This window comes from Python bivittatus, unplaced genomic scaffold, assembly GCF_059951505.1.
Source record: "Python bivittatus isolate LINGU-HERP-01145 unplaced genomic scaffold, Pbiv_v1 ctg000070_np1212, whole genome shotgun sequence".
NCBI classification, from domain to species: domain Eukaryota; kingdom Metazoa; phylum Chordata; class Lepidosauria; order Squamata; family Pythonidae; genus Python; species Python bivittatus.
In genome coordinates this window covers 43,332,053-43,351,990 of record NW_028277034.1, presented here as the reverse complement: position 1 = coordinate 43,351,990, position 19,938 = coordinate 43,332,053, and the positions used below count along the sequence as shown (strand labels likewise).

Sequence of the window (19,938 nt, the reverse complement as noted above, 5' to 3'; positions counted from 1 at the left end):
TCATTCCAGAGATCATTGGCCAGCCATTTATCAAACCAGAAGGACTGACATCATTCCCACTATCAAGTTGGCTGATTTCATGTTGAAAACAGGTAATGCCATAACTCTCATTCTACTTGAATTAGCTACCTAGTTTCAGGGGACAAACAAACAGGCCTTAAAAACAGGTCATAAACTTTAACTAGGCTCATTTGAGCCCTGGATTGTTCCTGTGCAAGCATCCACTGGAATAGGAGGGGATGACAAATGTCCTTCAGATAGAGGCACATAAACGATTGCTATTGGAATATCCAGCTGACAGAGCTGAGCCAGAATGTGAACAAGTGGCTGCCAGTTTTTAAATTTAGAGTTTAAAAGTAGAGAAAGGGCAGACGAGTTCCAGCTTTTCTCACTCAAAGGTATGATTTCTCTGGGTATTTTCAGGACATTTTCATGGGGAATAAATCAGGTAGCACTTTATTTTGTTTTGGGATGATTTTCTTTTTTTGCTAATAAAACAGAGATAGAAGAAACTAAGAAATGGCAGGTGAGGCCAGGCCAAAATTGCCATCCATAGCATTCACTATAATTTCTAGGTACAGGTTGGCCCTGGCAGGTTTTAGCTATATTATGAGATTATGTCTCATTTTATTTTCCAAATGTCTGCCTGTTGCAGCTAGACCAACAAAGGTCCTTCTTAGCCATTATGGCTGCTTGTGTTGGTTTTCAACTCTGGAATCTGCAGTTGTAATACATCTGTGAATGGCAAGTGGAGCAATTTTGCTGTACAATCTGTAACCTTGTGAGGGAACACTGCAAATTTTTTTAGTAACACAATAAAGTTTTTTTCCCCCTAGTGCGGTCTTAATAACAACAACAAAAGTCTAAAGAAAAACAAAAAAATAGGCAAAATAGGCACTTCTCTAATTCCAAAATGTCCTGCTATTGTTATGAAACAAACAACAAAATGTGAAGTGTATGCAATACCAGTAACAAAAACAATGCCCAGAGTCACATGGTTTGAGTTGTTTGGTTCTGTAAATCCAATAAACCAACAACCGAAATATAATAACTGTATACGATGTTGTCCTTCAAACTGGTAGGACATCTCCACACACCTGAGAGTTAATTTTTCTTCATCCAGTGTAATACTTTCGTTTGACAAGATAAAAACTCACGGTAAAAACTTGCTTCTCAGTTCACCTTCCATCCAATAATGCAGGACCTCCCCACTCCCCACTTGAGGTCTTTGAATTCCCACAGCAATGTGGGGTAGTTATTGGAAAAGGATGGTAAACCCAAGTTCAGCCCACCTCCCAGCCATCCTCATACCTCCAAGAATAAGGGAAATAATCATATATCAAATTTAGTTTTTATCACACAGATGCTATGCCTGAAGAAATGTTTATTTATTTATTTTTTTGGTGTCTTTGAGTCATTGTTGACTCCTGGAGACTGCCTGGACTAGTCCCTGCAGTTTTCTTGGCAAGGTTTTTCAGAAGTGGTTTTCCATTGTCTCCTTCCTAGGGCTGAGACAGAATGACTGGCCCAAGGTCACCCATCTGGCTCCATGCCTAAGGCAGGATTAGAATTCACGGCCTCCTGGTTTCTAGCCTGGCACTTTAACCACTACACCAAACTGGCTCTTGAAGAAATGCTAAGGTAGGCAAATATTTGCTACTGTCCTCTAGCAGTCCTAGGCTGATTTTCATGTTGGAGGCATTATTTAGAAAAAAATACTTTCCAAATTGCTTTTATGTCTTTTTTTTTTTTTTTACTATATACTATAGTATACAGTATACTATAGTCCACAGCAGAAACCTAATTTTGATAGGCAGCACATTTAAAAAATTAAATTAATTTTTAAAACAAATGAATAAAGATCCAGAATATCTATTTTATATCCCTAAAATGATAACTTCCTTCTCTTTAATATAGAGAGATCGCTCTCAATCAGTTTAAAGCCATCCTCAAATTTTGCAAAGTTTTCAGTTTTAATTTGTCATCAATATATTCAAATATTACTTTTGCTTCCCTGAAAGTAATTCCTCTACAATCCTTTCAAAGTTAGCAGATTACTCCAAAATATTTGGGAGGGGGGCTGGGGTGCCTTCATATCAGTCTTGACTCATCGTATCTGATGACTTCAAGGACAAGTCCATGCAGATTTCTTGGCAACATTGCTGAAGTGGTTTGCCATTGCCTTGCTCCAGTTCAAAAGTGAACTATTGCTCTTTAATAGTCCTTTACATAATATAATACTTCTAGTGGCCTTTTCATCTTCATTTTTTGCTTCATCTGTTAAAAAAAAAGAAAACCTCTCATTTTGAAGCAGATAAGATTTACAGTTAGCCTTTACATACAACTTTGCATATTCATACATCTATCTTTTTAAAATAAATCCTCAGTTAGCAGTTTCTCATCTAGCTCTTTACAGTTAATTCAAACCAAATAACCAACCTCTTCCACGTAACCTCAGGTTACACCCTGGAATTACAACTGGTAATTAGTTCACTTTGTCATTCTATCAGATGACAAACCATGGAAATTAAAGAGCCTCATTTGTACAAATGTATTTATTATATAGGCGTAAGAGTGCGTCTGATTTCTTTTATTTGCTCTTGTATGGGACTTGATCAACTGAAATGAATGTTAAAGTTTAAAATTTAAGTCTTGTTGAAATTAAATATCATTACTATTCCCCAGGAATGTATTTAACAATTCCCTGCTGAGTGGGAGAGAGTGCATGGGGTGTGTGTGAGGGTGTGAGGGAGGCACGTTAAGCCTTCGGTAGGGTGCGCAGGGGTGATGAGGTTGCATGGGGGTGTGCAAGGATGTGAGGGATGAGCGGAGAGGGTCAGGGAGGGTGCGCGAGGGTGTACAAGGGTGCACAAGAGCCATGGTAAGGGTTGGGGAGGGTGCGCGGGGTGCATGAGTGGCAGGGAGGTGCAGTGAGGCTCAGGGAATGTGCATGGAGATGCACAAGTGGCCAGCATGGTGTGAGCACAGAGAGGCTGGGGAAAGGTGCATCGGTGGGGGAGACTTACCTTAGCAACTTGCCGTCTTCCCTGCCAGCTTCCCCACTGACTTTCTGGGGAAGCCAACAGGAAAGGTCACAAATGGCGATCATGTAAGCGCAGGGTGCCGCAACCAGTTGTAAGTTGAGCGAATGGCTGTAAGTTGAAGACTACCTGTACAATAGTATAAAGAGATGAATCTTTAATTCAGGTTATGCTGATTTTCCTCCTTTTCTCATAGAATGAGCCTGGATTCCTTCTCCATTGCATTACTAATGCATTTGACAGCTGCATTTATCAACAACTTGAACATGCATCCCAGTTACCATTTTCTTCAAGATATTCCTGCAGTTTGCTGCCTTTATTATTTTTTAAGTGCTACAAAAACATTTTATGCAATTCAATATTAATTTACTGCTTTCCTTTTTTTCAAGTAAAAAAAAAAAGATGATTGGAGTAGACTAAGGTCAATTAATGAAGTCTCAAGCCTCAGCCAATCAGTGCTGCACATAGTTGGCTTTTGCTGCAAATGAGTAAAATTCATGAACGCAGAGAACTTCATCTCTCTGTATGTTGAGGTCAGTGTTTATCTGCAACAGTTTGATCACCCAGAGCACATATTCTCTGATGCTAAAAAGCTTCTCAGTGTTCAATTTCTTGCTAGTGGGTCATCTGAATGGCATTCTGCCTTAATGAAAAGGCAATTTGTTTGCTTTATTTTGCATCTTGGACTTCCTTTTAGGAGTTTAAGGCAGACAGGACATGTTTTTATCCCATTAAATTCCCATAATAACTATATGAGATAATGTAGTGACTGCTGCACGGTCACTCAGTGATCACAACTTTGAACCCAGGTTCCTTCAATCTACAATGAATGTCCTATCTCCTGGGCAAACTACTGTTTTGAGTCTGTGCATACATATGGAATGTTGAGAGTAGGGTTGTCAGCACTGTCACAAAATGGCTGCCTTGGGGGTTGGCCTATTCATAAAATAGATGCTGCAATGGGTTGACCAGCTGCAAAACACTCTTTTGACTCCTAGGGTGTGTTCTGCTAGTTAAACTTCCATTTAAATGGGCATTTCCAAAGAAAACACAAGGTTGCAACTATGTTTATTTTGTACTGCTTCAGGGGTACTGTACAAAAATAGCATGCTATACTTTTCCAGCCCTGATGCTTGGAAAAATTGAAGGCAATCAAAAAAGAGGCCAACAGGAACTAAAGTGGGTAGATACATAAGCATCTATACTTACAAGAACTCAAGGAAGCAGTTACTGACAAACACTCCTTACAAAATAAAGACCAGTGGTTCACAAAGAATATTTGAAAGCACTGAGGAGGTATCTACAAATATGTTGGTGTTCATAAATTATCAGATTATCTACTTCATCTATTACCCCACTACTGCCTGATTTACAGATAACATTAAACTGTAATGTGATTTGGGGGTTTTTTTATGGTGGGCGCTCCCAGCCATTATGGCTTAGCACTGTGTAAGAGCAAGGCCTCAAGGAGACAGTAGAGTAGCCGTTCCAAGATTTCTCAGGATTAATAGAATTCTATTTTTGCTTGAGCAAATCAATGCAATTATAAGATACCACCATCTCTAAAGGTCTAGGCAAAAGAGTCATTGGGAATTGAGCAGTATACAAATTCAATAAACAAACAAATAATTAATAAAATAATATATTAATTCTAATAGCACGCATGTCAGATGCCAAAACCATATACCAAGATACCTTCACAAAGATCACTCATTCTTATAATCATCAGTGGTATATTCAACCTATTAAAATGATTAATTATTGATGCAGAACTTCTGGTAAAATGTACAGAGAACAAAGCAACCTGGTTATCCTCTGGATATGTAGATTTTAGTTCCCAGAATTCTTCAGCTACTGTGGTAATTGCTGAGAATTCTGGTAACTGATGTTAGCATGTTTGGAGGACACCCAGTTTAAGACATGTTTACATAAAGAAAAAGGAGTAGGTAGAAAAAGGTAGATTCCATTGAAATCTTAAGGGGAGAAAACCCACTTCCTAACAGTAAAAGCAGTTTGACAGTGGAACCAATTACCCTGAAAAGTGGTAGGTTCCTCTTCATTGGATACATTGAAGTGGAAGTTAGATTGCCATCTCTGTTGGATGGTTTCCTGCTGTAAAAGGAGGTGGTATAAATGGTCTAAATGATCCCTTCAAACTCTGTGATTCATTACAGACTTGGCGTTCTCCGCTCATCATTTTCCTGGTGTTTATGTTCCATTTTCTTGCTTTCTGTTTAAGAAGGAGAAGAGATGGGTATACTTCTCTTTCTACCACCCTTATTATATTATCAGTCATATTTTGGGTTTTCTTGGTGGACATGTAATGCTTAATGGGAAGACACTATATGGCTGAACTGCAAGCCTAAAATAAATAGTGTAAGGGTAAAATGATCTCTCCAAATGTATGTTACTGTGTGGTTGTGAGAGAGAGAGTAAATATTCCTTCCATACTATGATGATGGTCAAAGCCATCAAATTACCTCGTTTACAAAATGCAAATGCAATTTGCTATCAAATCTCTTCTTATACTTGGATCTCTTGGTGGCATTTGCTAGCATGCAATGCAAGCAAGAATCCTCCAGGCTCTTTCCTTAGAGACAAGCTGACTATTTCAAAGGAATAATAACCATCTTCATTACTTCCAATTACTCCCAAGCTATAACTTTTGTCATTGCTTTCATGCTCACCCAGGGGAATAAACTCCCTGCTCTTCTGTATAAGGGGTTTTCAATTCACCTGGAAGAATCTGCTGGAAGACTTAGCTGCAGTTAATCAAGACTTGGACTGTTTTAATCATTGCTGCAATCTGGGATGTTATAGGCACTGTCTATGAGCTAGAAATATTGGTCTGATGCAGATTTCGTTTTCTGCTGACAGTGAACAGATCCATTTTACTGTAAACATGGTATTTAGCCACCAAGTTAATGAGCGTTTGATTAATTGTCTAGCTGGGGAAACTGATCTCATCTAGGTATTTATGTTCTGTTTAAGACTGGGGTGTCAAAGCAGCTTAACTATGTTAAACATTTCTCTTCCCAGCTAGTCTTGTCAGCTGGACTTTTATTTACTGTGGGAAAGTAGATTTTGGCCCTTCTCATCTCCTTTCATGTTACTGAGTTCAGCAGCCATAAGTATTGTAAACCTTACAGAATGGCATATTGGGTGTGTGTTCGTGCGTGTGTGTGTGTATTCTTATACTAGACTGCATATGAGCAGAAAATAACATTAGACGGCAACTTATTTAGTCTCTTTCAGCTGCTCAGAAGGCCTTTATATCCTTCAGGTATCCATAACAATTAGCTTCAACCTTAACCTTCCTGAGATACTTCCTGCAGCTCTTCCCCAGAGTGAATTCTCATCTGGATGTTTCCATTCATTTTCCTATGAATAGCAAATGAGTTAGGATTTTACTTTATCTCCCACATTGTATCCTATCCAATGGTTGAGCTAGCTGCTGACCTCTACTTGAATTAATTGCTGCAAAAGAAACTAATTGTCTGCTCTATAGATTTTGCTCATGAAAAGTAATTCTAGTGCAGTAATATTGTTTTTGTGTTTGTGCAGGCAGGCAGACTATATTAGACCATTCTTTTCTTAATTCTCAGGGAACCTTATAGAATGGCTTAAAATAGGAGTTGCTTGAGTAATATAAATATAAAGTTAACTACTGGCCACTGCATTCTTCCTTGTAACAAAGTTGAGACAATGCACAATGCTCTAATTGAAGATGTGACAGCCAATATATATCTGGATTGGTTGTAGGGGACAGGAGTGGGAAAGGATATGTGTCATGGATACCATGGGCTTTGGCCTGTAGAAAAAATTCTCATAAACTTTATGTATTTTTTTTTCTCTTTGGTTTACACCCTTGAATATTCAATAAAGGGCTACTTTACATATTTATAGAGTCCCAGTTCTCATAAGAACAATCTCCGCCTGAGTGACGAATCTACATCCTTTATTTTGTTATGTATTGCATTTGCTAACTTTAAAAGAACCAGTCCTGCATTAGATACTAAGAAGGTATGCTAGCAAGCCAACTATAACATTAAGGCTGGGTAACAGAATATTCCAGCTCGCAGTGGATCTTCCTGTATTCATGGGAAAGTAGATGCACCACAATTATATTCTACTCATTTCATTTCTGGAAGACCTATGATGAACTTCCTCAACCTAATTCTTTACAGAGGTGTTAGAATTCTTAGCCATGCTTGATGTGTCTTTTGAGAGTTGTACTTCCAACATATATGCTTTGGAGAACTTGTTTTGCTGGCTTATCCTCTCTGTTGATTTGGTTGATTTAGTTTAGTTTAGCAATACAGCCATCTTAGTTATGGAATGCCTTCCTAGGGGTGATATGACTGGCTCATTCCTTCTCCATTATCAGATGGACAATAATTGTTTTATTTGGTTTGTATGATATTGCTTTTAGTATTTGTATTAATCTTTTTTTGTATGCCACCTTAAATGTCTTTTCACTATAGAAAAGTGGGCTAAATGAAATGCAATAAACAAAAACATTATCTTTAGTAAATAGTTATTTTTTTATTTTCTGTGTGATATTTTTCACCCTCAGCCAATTCATGTACAGTAACACATTTCATAAACATCTGTGTATGGTCTGGGCTGCACAGTTTGAACTCTAATCATTCTAATGCAGTGTTGTCCAAACTTGGCCACTTTAAGATGAGTGGACTTCAACTCCCAGAATTCCCCAGCCAGCCATGCTGGCTGGGGAATTCTGGGAGTTGAAGTCCACTCATTTTAAAGTGGCCAGGTTTGGACAACACTGTTCTAATGAGTCAGGATGATAGATTGCTTTGTGACAGTGACTTGTATGAAATTAACATGGTATCTTCTATTGCCATATGATTCTGATTCCATGGAAACATATTGTTATTCAATTGTCCAGCCACTTTTTTTCATGACTTGATCAAAAAACGCCATCCCTGTGGAGTTTTAAGCCCAAGAAGATACTATACAGCCTATTACTTCTTTCACTACTTTTTCACTTCTTTGCAATATGTTAGTATTCACAGTAGACATAATCTTAGGGTTTTTCACTTTCAGCAAGAGATTTCTTACATTTTCCTTACTTCCAGCCATCAAAGTAATATGATCAGCATATTGTCGTGGTGGTTGTTTCTCTCAGCAATTTTAATTCCTGCTTCTATTTCTTCTATTCCACCATTTCTCATGATATGTTCTACATATAAATTAAATAGTTTGGGTACTGTATACAACTTTGGTGCATCCCTTTCACAATTATGAACTAATAAATTGGCCAATTTTTATTTTTTTAGTTGCTTCCTGGTCACCACAGAAATATTTTAATATGCAGAGTACATAGTCCAATACACCTATATTTTTAAGAGGTGGTTGTGGTCAATGCAGTCTTATAATAAACCAAAAATAAATGTCTTTTTGGAACTCTCTTGCCTTTTTCATTATCCACCAGACATTTGTAGTGTAGAGCCAGTGCCGTTGCCTTTTCTGAAACTAGCTTCTAGTTTTGTTAGTTCTAGTTACTTCAAGTTGAAGTTTGGATTACAAAATCTTTAGCATTATTGTGCTAGCATGTGAAATAAATACAATGGTTAAGTAGCTAGAGCAGTACTTAGAGCTGCCTTTCTTTGATACTGGAATATAGGTGCCCGCCTAGCACCTTACAGTCTAATTGCTCCATCTTTACTAGTATCATGAATTGGGGTCCTGAATTCCTTATTGGAATGGACTATTGTAAAAGCAAATATGGAAGGAAAGAAGAATTTGACCAAACCTAAGAGCATCTGTGTTTGAGCAGAAAGTTATCTTTGTGTATGTTCACAGTTATTGTTTACTACATAGCTAACAATCAGCTTAAAGGAAATGTCATGCTAGAATGATCTGTTCATTTGCAAACATAACTAATGAAGGCAATTTTGCCAGAATGAACAGGAAGACATTCCATTCCAGACCAGTACTATTGTATGAAAGAAGGGCATAGAACAGGTGGGAGATCATGAGAAAGGAGACCAAATGATCAATAGCCAAGCTGCTAACTTTGATGGATGAAGTTATTGTGAAAGACCAGTATCTGAAGATAATGTTCCTGAGATCAAAAGAGAATGACTTGTCCTAAAATCTCCCTTCCCAAAAGAGAAGTTTATGATTATGACTTTTGTTTGGTGTTGTATTGAGAAAGTATTGCAAGTTGGTGTAAAACTATTTAATACCAGCTTCTTCTATACCTGTGTTTGGAACATAGATTAGATAACGGTAACACTGAAAGGCTTACTTTTGAAAGCCTTTTATTCCAGTTTGAGCCTAATCCTGTCATTTGGATAGACTGCATCTGAACACTGGCTTTAGCACTCCATCGATAATAATGATGGCTACCTCATTTCTTCTATGATTTTCTTGTCCACATCAAAAGATATTCTCTGCTGCAAAGTACCCATTACATTTGATTCCATTTCAGTTCACTGCTTCCTAGTCAGTGAATGTCAATGTTCAGTCTTGAAATTTCTGCTCTGACATCAAGTTCCCTGCTTTATGACCTTGACATTCTGTGTACCAGTGGTATACATAACTTTGTAGCACTGAACTTTCTTTTTGTTCTTGGGCACATCAGAAACTTCCTTTCAGCTTTAATCCAGCCACACCATAAGCACTGGTGCTATTTGTACTTGGCCTCTTCTCTTCCCCACCAGCTTGTTGGGTATCTTCCAAACTGGAGGGCTCATCTCCCAGTATCATGTTGAGGTTGATCTAGTTGTGAATGAACATTTGGTTTTCTTGGTAGAATACCGGACTGGGTTGCCATTTGCTTCTCCAGTGGATTATGTTTCATATGATTGCTCATTTATGGTCAACCCATGGTGGGTATCCCTTCTGGAGGTGTGCACTCCCAATGGTATGGTATAACTCATCAGAAGCAAGATCTTCCAGACTTGTCTCAAGATTTATTGAAAGAGGACTGGATAAAGTTAGAGAAATGTCAACAACTGGATTGTTTTCCCTTTTAAAATTCAAATTATGTCCTTGGTTCTTAAGGTGGAAACTTTCTTAGACTCTTACTCATGGCTATTGTGAAAACTGCTGGAGAGGCTGTTCTCTTAAGGGATAATGAAGGAATGTACAGCTAGTGCAATATGAATGTCTGTCTGGTTCTAAACATACCATTACAACATCACTGAGATGCGTAAGTGCCTTCTCCACTATAAAAATGTATGGAAATATACCTTTACATAACTATTTTAAATTGAATTTGAAGCTGACTTCACTACCGTGGTTCCTCTCAAAGAGCCTTGGAGACTGGGAGGATACAGACTGGTACCTATTTAGAGAACGCTATCTTGTTTTTCATAGTGTGTTACTACTTTGGGCTCCTACCTTAACAGACATAGCTCCCACTTCAACCTTCAGAAAGTCTTGAGCATATTGCCCTCAGTAATTCCATAACACCATTGTTTGTGTTTCCCAATTCCCTATCCATTACAGCTAACTAAATCCATTTGTGAGGAAGAGGTTTGTGGTCATCGTAGTATCACCTGTGTTAGATAAAAAGAGTTGAGTGCTACAGAGGGAAGTATCTAAACAGCCTCAAAGGGTCCTGGCAAACCTATACACCAACTGCTGACGCTGGGCCTGGCCATACCATTAAAAATTAAATTCATATTGTTATAAGGATTCTGTTCCCCTAATGTCTAAAGAGGCAGCATTTCCCCTGGTCTGCATCTCCTTTGGAATGGGAAAACAGGAGATTTATCATGTGTTGCAATATGTTCATTTCTCTGAACCTAACTGGACAGGCAGCGCTTAACATTTCTACAGGCAGGCTCAGTTAAGGTATATCCCCAGAGCACTGGGAATTTCCAGGCAGACTTCATAGACTGAGGTGATTAACCTCAAAAGTTAATTAGCTCAGCAGCTGCTCCAGAGGAAATACTGTACAGTGCAAACATGCATGGAGTTCCTTGTTAGCAGGAAAATCTCCTTTTCCCACCTCCTGGGATTTCCCTTCCCATCTTTTTTTCCTTTATTTTATAATAATAATAAAGAGGAAAACCCAAAGGAACAAAACACAAAGATACATACATTACACACACACACACACACCAATTACATAACAAGTGCTTAAAAATAAATGGGAAAAAAACAACGGAAATAATAATAATAATGATAATGATGAAAATATAAAGTACAATATGTCATTACAACAATAAACAGTTACTATTCTATATATATATTTACCTAATGTAAATAGTATGCGAGTACTACCCAGATGTAACCCAATATTTACAGCAATAGTTACAGCTACAACATTTGTTAACAATATTGTTTGGACCAGCAGCATTTTCAGCTTCAGAGACACTTGAGATATTAGAACAACTTGTTAAGTCCTTTAATGCTAAAGAAGCTACTATTAGCTTTTATAGATATTTATGATCAATAAATCAATTTGATATGCAGATGTTAAGGGATGAGTGGAATAAATAATTAGAGGTTTCTATATCACCTAGACAATGGGAGAGTGTCTTAACTTCTGTAGCAAGTGTGTCAATGGACCTTAAACTACAACTTATACAACAAAAAATAATATTTAGAATTTATTGGACTCCATTACATTTGTATAGAAAAGGACTAAGACAGCATTTTGTTGGAGATGTAACAAGGATAATGCTTCTTTAAAACATATTTTTACAATGTCCCATACTTACTAAGTTTTGGGAGAAAATAGTGGACCATATAAATGTGACTGTGACAAAAGCTAAATTTTTCAGAAGATAATATTCTACTGAATAACATACCTAGTACATGGAAATCTGACAACAGGACAACATAAATGGATTCTCCGTGCCCTTACTATGGCCAAAAGACTGAGACTGCAACACTGGAAAGATAAATATATGGCCCCTTTCAGTCAATGGATTGAAGACCTGATTACACTTGCCAACTATGAGCGGACTGCCTACAGACATAGACTTTGTATGGACAAGTATAATGAAATATGGGACTCGTTTATACAAAATACTGTAGGTTAAGAAAAAGCACAATAGTTATATAATTGCATTAGAAATATACACACACACACACACTGGGATTTCCCTTCGTATCTTGAAGTGGAAGTGCAATGATGCGCTGCCACTGTTTCCCCCATTGCTTTCTGGCTGTTCTGAGTGATGACTTTCGTGAGCTCCTACACATGCTCCAATGCTTAGCATTAGTCCTTTTGTAATGAGGAATCTACTAATGCAGCACTCTTACAGGCTGGCTGCAAATTATCATAATAATACACATGGAATAGGAAAGTTTATTGTTATAAAACCTATTAATTGCTAGAGTAATTTATCCTTTGAATAATCACTGCAATGTAGTGGTGACAACTGTTAAGTTGGCAGTTTTAAAAGGGGACTAGAGTTTCTAGTCATCCTTGGCTGATCTTGACAACCTAATTTAGACTTAGTACTTGTATGGTAGATCACTGGAACTGTTGTCTAGACTATCACTATTAAGTTAAAGAAACTTCTCAGAACAAGACAATAGCAAACCTTTTTCATATAGTTGCAAGGAAAACTATCTGGACACATTCATGAAATTATCAGGCGTTGAACTTGAATTGAAGGAGACGTACATACAAACAAATGGACTCTGTCAACAACTCCAAGATTGTCAGATTGCCTCTGAATAACACTTGGCTGGAGAACATTAGTGGGAGAGTATAATTGCCCTTATGAAACCAGATTTTAAATTAGACCACCTTTGCTTCAATTCTGCCAAGCCCTTCCGTTAGAAGAATAACATATAGCTTGGCTCTAATCGGTAGGTTTCTCTATTAATTTCCAGAGAGATGAACTCTGAATCTGGTTGGGCTCTGTACAATTCCAGGTCATAGTTCAAGATTATGAGCAAGCCACAAAAATGATTACTAATACTATTAACCTAAAACTGCTGCCAGATCTCAACCAAAATGTATTTTCCCTCTGTGTAAGGCATTTATTGTGGCTGTCAGCTGTTGAGGTATAAGCCACTAGATTCATTAGCTGCCATGCTGAAGTATGCTAATATTTTCTTTTCACCCTAGGGGAAAATAGTAATTATATGAGTGTTTCTCCTTTTTTTAAGCATAGCACCAAACCTAACACCTATCTGACTATATTATATTATTGTATGTATTTCTAAAGGTCCAAATGGAAAACTGTATTTAGACATCTATTGGCTGGTATCATGGTATGCGTATTTGGGCAAAATAAACAGCAACAGGCTGTAACAAACAATCACTCCTGAAATGGGATGACTAGTTCTGCCCTTCAGAAGTAAAGCAGTAGATTGTGTACACCCAATCCTTGTTGTCAAGGTGATGCAATTAAACAGTCACTTGGCTTCAGTTCTGGAAAGTTTGATGGTAGAACAATGCCATTTCTTTCTTGTTGTGTGTAAATCCATGTTGGGAATCACCATCTAGTTGTGGGTTCAAAACTCACAAACATTAGATTTATTTTAATCCATCCCTGATTATCATGAATACTGGGCACAAAATAAAACAACCCCCTCAAAAGTGACAGACTCAGAACAAAGTGGCCTACTTTAAAATAACCTTTAAGGACATTGTGGGTTACCTTCCAAAAGAACAAAACTGAGATACTGACAGTAGTAACTCAAAACAAGTATCTTCCTCACTTGCTTTTCATCTTCAGGCTCAAAATGTAAATTGGCTGTTGAATATTGCCAACTTCCTAGCCTAAATTAAAAATAAGGGTATTATTCTTTCTTAAAAAAATAAATAAATCTCCATATAGATGAAGGTAGCTACAGTTAAGCATACTTTTCCCAATTTTTTGCCTACTTAGTCAGAACTGAGCCAGCAAAGGAATCACCTTCAGAAGTCCTAGCTTTCGGCTACTGCTGCTGCTAAATACAGGTCAGTCTGTAAAAAGACCTCCTTCATCTGTGATGTAATCTGTGATGTAATCACAGATGAGAGGGCCAACTTGGCATGTACTGTATTTCCAAGATCTGGCTAGTTTGTGTGGGGAGGGTGTTCCCCCCTTGGAAATATGCCTAGCTGGGTTTCAGGGTGGTGCCTAGATTTCACAGCAGGAGTCGGGGTGTGGCGGTTGTTATCTGAGAGTCTCTTATGGCTTTCAGGGGCACTAGTCCACAAGTTGCTGGATGTGAGACCCTGTTCCTTAAGTTGGGCTCTAGGGATCAGTTGGGATTGTTGCTATTGTACCAGCCTCCCCGCTGCGTAGCAACCTCCCTGCCTAAGCTCCTTGTCTCAGGGTTGGCAGTGGAGTTCCCTAGATTTATGGTCTTGGCTGACTTTAACCTGTCTTCCCAGGGAGTGGGGTCTGAGGTGGCTCAGAAATTTATGGCCACCATGATAGCCATGGGCCTATCCCAGGTCATCCAGGGCCTGACATGGGATAATGGTCACACCCCGGATCTGGTTTTCTTTTTGGAGCAGTGGCAACGTGATCTGGAATTGGGGGAGCTTTCAGTGTCTCCCTTGACATGGTCAGATCATGCCCTGGTAACCATGAGATTCTCTGATGCTGCCCCCTGCTACAGGAAGGTGGGACCTATTTGATAGGTCTGCCCCAGGGACTGATGGACCCAGATGGGTTGTAGAGGGCACTGGGGGTTATATTCATTCATTCATTCATTCATTCATTCATTCATTCATTCATTCATTCATTCATTCATTCATTCTGCCCATCTCCCCCAGAGGGTGACTCTGGGTGGCTCACAATTAAAATTAAAGTTATTCCTGAGGATCTGCTGCACAGTCTGACTGAAGTCTTGCCATCATTTGGGATGAGAGGGCAGCTGTGGCTTGGATCGCATTGCACCAATGTGACCTCTCCCCTCTTGTGGATCCTGTCGCTCCCCATGGTTCACAGAGGAGCTGAGGAAAATGAAATGGGAGAAGAGATATCTAGAGCTCCACTGGAGGTCGATGAGGGAAAAACTTCTGGCAGTAAGGGTGGCAAAGTGACGATACATCTCCATTCTTATTGTATCTGCGGATAGTCATCTGGCGGCCTTAATGTGACACGAGCTTTCCTGGGGAAGAATGAATTAGAGGGGCACCTACAAGGCCAGGTGGAGGAATTTGTAGAGCATCTGTCAGACAAAATCGCTCAAATTTGTTCCAAGTTGGATGGCAACTTTGATACAGGTCCAAAGGAGATGACTGGAATAGTCTTGCCTGGTTATCTGGGAGGTGTTTGATCCTGTAGAGCCCGAGGAAGTGGACAGTGTCCTTATGACTGTGAGCTCAGCCACCTGCTCCTTAGATCCATGCCTCTCCTGGCTAGTTAAGGCTGTTATGGGAGTGCTGTGTGGTTGGATCCTAGAGGTGATTACTTCTTCCTTGAAAGAGGGGGCTGTTCTGTAACCCCTTAAGGAGGCATTGGTTTTCCCCCTCCTCAAGAAACCATCACTGGATCTTACCATACTGGACAACTTTCATCCAGTGTCTAACCTCCCATTTTTAGGGAAGTTTGTGGAGAAAGTGGTTGCTCAGCAGCTTCAGCAGGCCCTGAATGAAGTGGATTATCTGGACCCGTTTCAGTTGGGATTCAGGCTTGGGCATGGGACACAGATGGCATTGATCTCACTTTTGAATGATCTCTGGTAGGAGCAGGACGGGGTTGTGCTTCTGTCCTTGCTCTTCTTGACCTCTTGGCGGCCTTCAGCACCATCAACCATGATGTCCTTCTGGATTGGCTCTGTGAGTTGGGAGTGGGTGGCACAGTACTGAACTGGTTTGCTTCCTTTTTACAGGGCCGGTGCCAGTTGGTGTTAATTGTGTGTGAGGTCCCACCCTCAATCCCTATTATGTAGGGTTCCATAGGGATGCTCTACAAATTCCTCTACTCCTATTTAAGATCTTATCCCAGTGCCTGGAGGCTGTGGGTGTCTGGATGGGGAAAAACAGGCTTCAACTGAACCCTGGCAAGACTGAGTGGCTCTGGGTTTTTGGGCCTTCTGGATCTGGGAATTTACCATCTTTGGTACTGAATGGAGCTGCACTACATCAGACAGATCCGGTGCGCAACCTAGGGGTCCTTCTAAACTCTCCACTTCTGTTCAAGGAGCAGGTGGCAGTCGTGGCTAGGAGGGCCTTCGCACAGGTTTGTGTTGTGCCCCAGCTGTGCCCCTTCCTGGACCATGAGGCTCTACTCACTGTCACTCATGCCCTGGTCACCTCCAGAATAGATTACTGTAATGCGCTCTATATGGGACTGCCCTTAAAGATCATCTGGAAGCTTCATCTGGTGCACAAAGCGGCTGCATGGACAGTTATGTGTGCTCTAGACCTCTGCTCTGAAAGCTGCATTGGTTGCCAGTTTGCTTCCGGGGGCAACTCAAGGTGCTGATTTTAACCTTTAAAGCCCTACATGTCATGTGACTAGGTTATTTGAGGGACCATCTCTTCCCAGTTATATATACCTGTCCCATCAGATCCAGCAGAAGAGCTATGCTTCAGATCCTCTCTGCTAAAGAGCTCCATCTGGCAGGACCCAGGAGACGTTCCTTTTCTGCTGTAGCCCCTGCCCTTTGGAACATCATTCCCGCTGAGATGAGGCTAGCCCCATCTCCGTTAGCCTTCTGGAAAGCCTTGAAAATGTAGTCCTTCCATCAATCCTGGGGATCCCATGCTGAGTTTGTGTCAGGCCCAGCCCAAGAACAATGGTGAAACAGTCCAGTTGAGTAAAGTTCCTTTATTTACTTACACCTTATAGACAGAATCTTTCCAAACTAACTCTATACTACAGCAACTAGTGGATATGCCCTGGGAGATTCTAGGGAGTGGCTACCCTGAATCTCTTTTGCTTCTCACACTCCCCCTGTGGACTGTATAGTCTCATCTCCTTTTTGCTCCTGGAATGCACCCCTCATTCCTGATAGCCTTGATCTCCCACATCACCCTCCTCCTCACAGATACATTCCATCACAGCCTGCAAAGTGGTTGTATGAGGCTAAATGATGTTCTCCCACTATCTTTTTAAAAATGTTTTTATTCTTTTATGTTTCAATTTTTGTTCTTATTTATGTTTGATGATTTTTATATTTTGATATGGTTTTAATGGTTATTCTGCTTGTCAGCCGCCAAGAATAACTTCTTGTGAGATGGGCGGCTATATAAATTTGCTAAACAAACAAACAAACAAACAAACAGCATGTGGATTTACTTCATCCCAGCCTGTGAATAATGATCCTGGCTTGAGATTTTTCTCAATGTGCATGCAGAGTGCACACTTTTTTTGCATTTTCTTCTGAGCTCAAAACAGATACATAAGGTTTTGTTCTGAGCTGTTGTTACTGAATGCTAAACATGTGTGCATGTGCAAATATAAATATATTGGGGAAGAGAAAAAGATTGTAAGCGTACATGGCAATAAGCCATGATTAGCCTATTTATAGTCTAAACCTGTTTATATGACTAAACCATAATGGAATACAGTTAGCCATAAATAATTGTTTATGTTGGGTTCACACAACCCACTAAGCAAGCAAACCACATTATAGCTTAGTTTATTTTGTGAACAAGACTATATCTGACCTTCACAGGTATTTTGTGTGCAAGGGGATGAAATAAGCATAGCAATGATGGGGCTGCAATTGGAATATCAGAGTATACAGGAAAACATGTACAGTTTATGTACAGTTGTTGCTATCTGATCAGTATGGTTCAGTTTCTTTGAATGTAGCTAAATTTTGTTATACTGTCTGTAAAATTAGGCAGGCTTTGATTGCCCACTGATGATCCCACCATCGCTATTATCATGTTTTATTTTATTTCATTTTAATGCACTTTTATTTGTATTTGTATACATTTGTATTTTATCTGTAATTCTGGTCTGTGACCTTAATAAAGTATTGAATTGAATTGATAGGAAAAAAGAAGTGGGCAGCCAGAGTATAAAAATGAGATAAAACAACATTGTAGGTTCTATCAGTCACCAAGTTATGGTTACCACATCTGCAAAACTCTGGATGACCCTAGATGGCAACAAAGAAGTAGGTTTCCGTGTCTCTTTACTAGTGGTTGCCCAAATTGCAGCAGAGATCTGACAGCCCTAGTTAAGCAGTTATTTCACTGTATGAATCAACTATAAGTCAGGCATGTTCAGGCAGAAGTTTTCTGTATGCCTGGTTTGATCTTCAAGGACATAACTGGGAGCACTGAATGGACATCATAAAAGAGGAAGGCAAGGATCTTGTTACAAAGAAAGGCCAAGGTAGCCTCTGCTCATTCCTGCGAGAGCTATGTGGATAGGCCAGAGACTGATGTCCTTGGGAGCAGAGAGAATAAGGCTTTTTTTGCTGCAGACAAGTGAATTAATTTCATTCAGGCCAGGAGATGATGAATATGTATGTCATGATGGGTGGTTAAGCAAGGCAGACGTGACCAAGCATGCTAGGAAGTTATTTTTTAAGGCTGGCAATCTAATCTGGTTCAAACAAAACTTTTGTCAGCAGATTCAGGACCAGGCTTGCATCTCTAGAATGCTGCATTAAGCAGAGAACATGGACAATTCTACTCACCTTAAATAAACTGATCGGCAGTGATGGTTTGTCCTGGTCTGCTGGAGCCCACCTGTTGCTCAGTCTTCAGCTTTGACAATCAACTACTACTGCAAATTGTGAGCAGTATCCGTACTTTGAGTCCCTGTATAGTGTAAAGCTGTAACTTGGGTGGATTTTGTTAGATCTGTCATCAACGAAGCAAAGTTTATGGCTTAGCACAATGTGTAAACCTTGTGGCTTATTCATCAAATCACATTCAACCCAAATCACAATTTACTCAATGAGCGAACTCAGCCCCAAATTTGGCGATGTCAATAGTTGCATTCTGAAATACTGTGACTTCTGTGTAATAACCCCTACTCTGCAATATCTCCTCCTTAGGCAGGGGTCCCCAAACTCTTCAGCTCATTGACCCCTTCATCAAGTTTCAGATTGTTCGTTGACCCCCAAAATTTATTATATGAAGGTAATTTAATACTACTTCAACTAATAGGATTACTACTAATAATAGATACTCCCATTGACCCTTGGAGGTCAATATTGACCACTCTGGGGAACCCTGCCCTAGAGAGACATTCTAGGAATTGCATAAATCTGTTTCATTTCAAGGAGATGGTGGGCCTGGACTGATTGATCAAAGGGATATGTTTTGATTTTTTCACTGGATTTTACTACAGTATGTCATTTTTGCTCTCTTTTTTTTTTTTTGCTATACACACCCCAGAGTCTTCAGATTAAACTTAATAAACAAACACAATACTTGAAGAATACACATAGCTCAGGGCTGGATTTCTGGTTTCTTTGTGTTCTCTGAGCTTGGTTTCATACTTGTTCTTGTCAGTCTGGTAATGAAACGTCTGCAAGAAAAAATCCAAGCTTGGGGAACACCAGAACCCACCAAACACAATAAATAAATAAATGTTCTACCTAGTGTGGTAACCGAAACAAATGAACGTTGCGCCTGAGAAAATCCAGACGACCGCCAGATGGCAACGAAGATGGCAATAATCCAGAGTAACAATAGCATGCAGGACCTTGTTGCGCGTGTATATGCAAACACACACATCGATCGTGCTGTCGTGTGTATTTATTGGGGAATAAAATAATGTCGAAATCGATTTGGAGAGGCGGATATTGCTCTTAGACTCTGCTCATTTCACCAGAATCCGTGACTTGGAAATTTTAGCCTGTAAACGCGGTTAACTCACTTGATTTGTACACGGCTTGGATAGCCTTCCATGAAACCGCGTCTAAAGGTTTCATTTCTCCGTTCTTTTTCAGACTGCAGTTCCGTTCTTATTGCGGGCAGCGCGCCTCGGAACGCCTTCGGCTCCTAGGAGGGCGAGCCGCGCGCCAGCGCCGGAAGGTAGCCCGC

At 39.7% G+C, this 19,938-nt stretch overlaps 2 long non-coding RNA genes across 2 annotated transcripts; one reads left to right on the top strand and one right to left on the bottom strand.

Annotated features, from left to right (window-relative positions):
- Window positions 1–128: 128 nt before the first annotated feature.
- LOC148216884 (uncharacterized) lies at window positions 129–3,462 on the top strand. The gene is made up of 3 exons (XR_015794619.1): window positions 129–398; window positions 1,507–1,641; window positions 3,238–3,462. It is a non-coding gene; the product is annotated as an uncharacterized LOC148216884 (long non-coding RNA).
- Window positions 1,913–19,894, bottom strand: LOC148216883 (uncharacterized). The gene is made up of 4 exons (XR_015794620.1): window positions 19,772–19,894; window positions 18,582–18,747; window positions 3,027–3,170; window positions 1,913–2,277 (listed from the first exon to the last, which is right to left on the bottom strand). It is a non-coding gene; the product is annotated as an uncharacterized LOC148216883 (long non-coding RNA).
- Window positions 19,895–19,938: the final 44 nt, after the last annotated feature.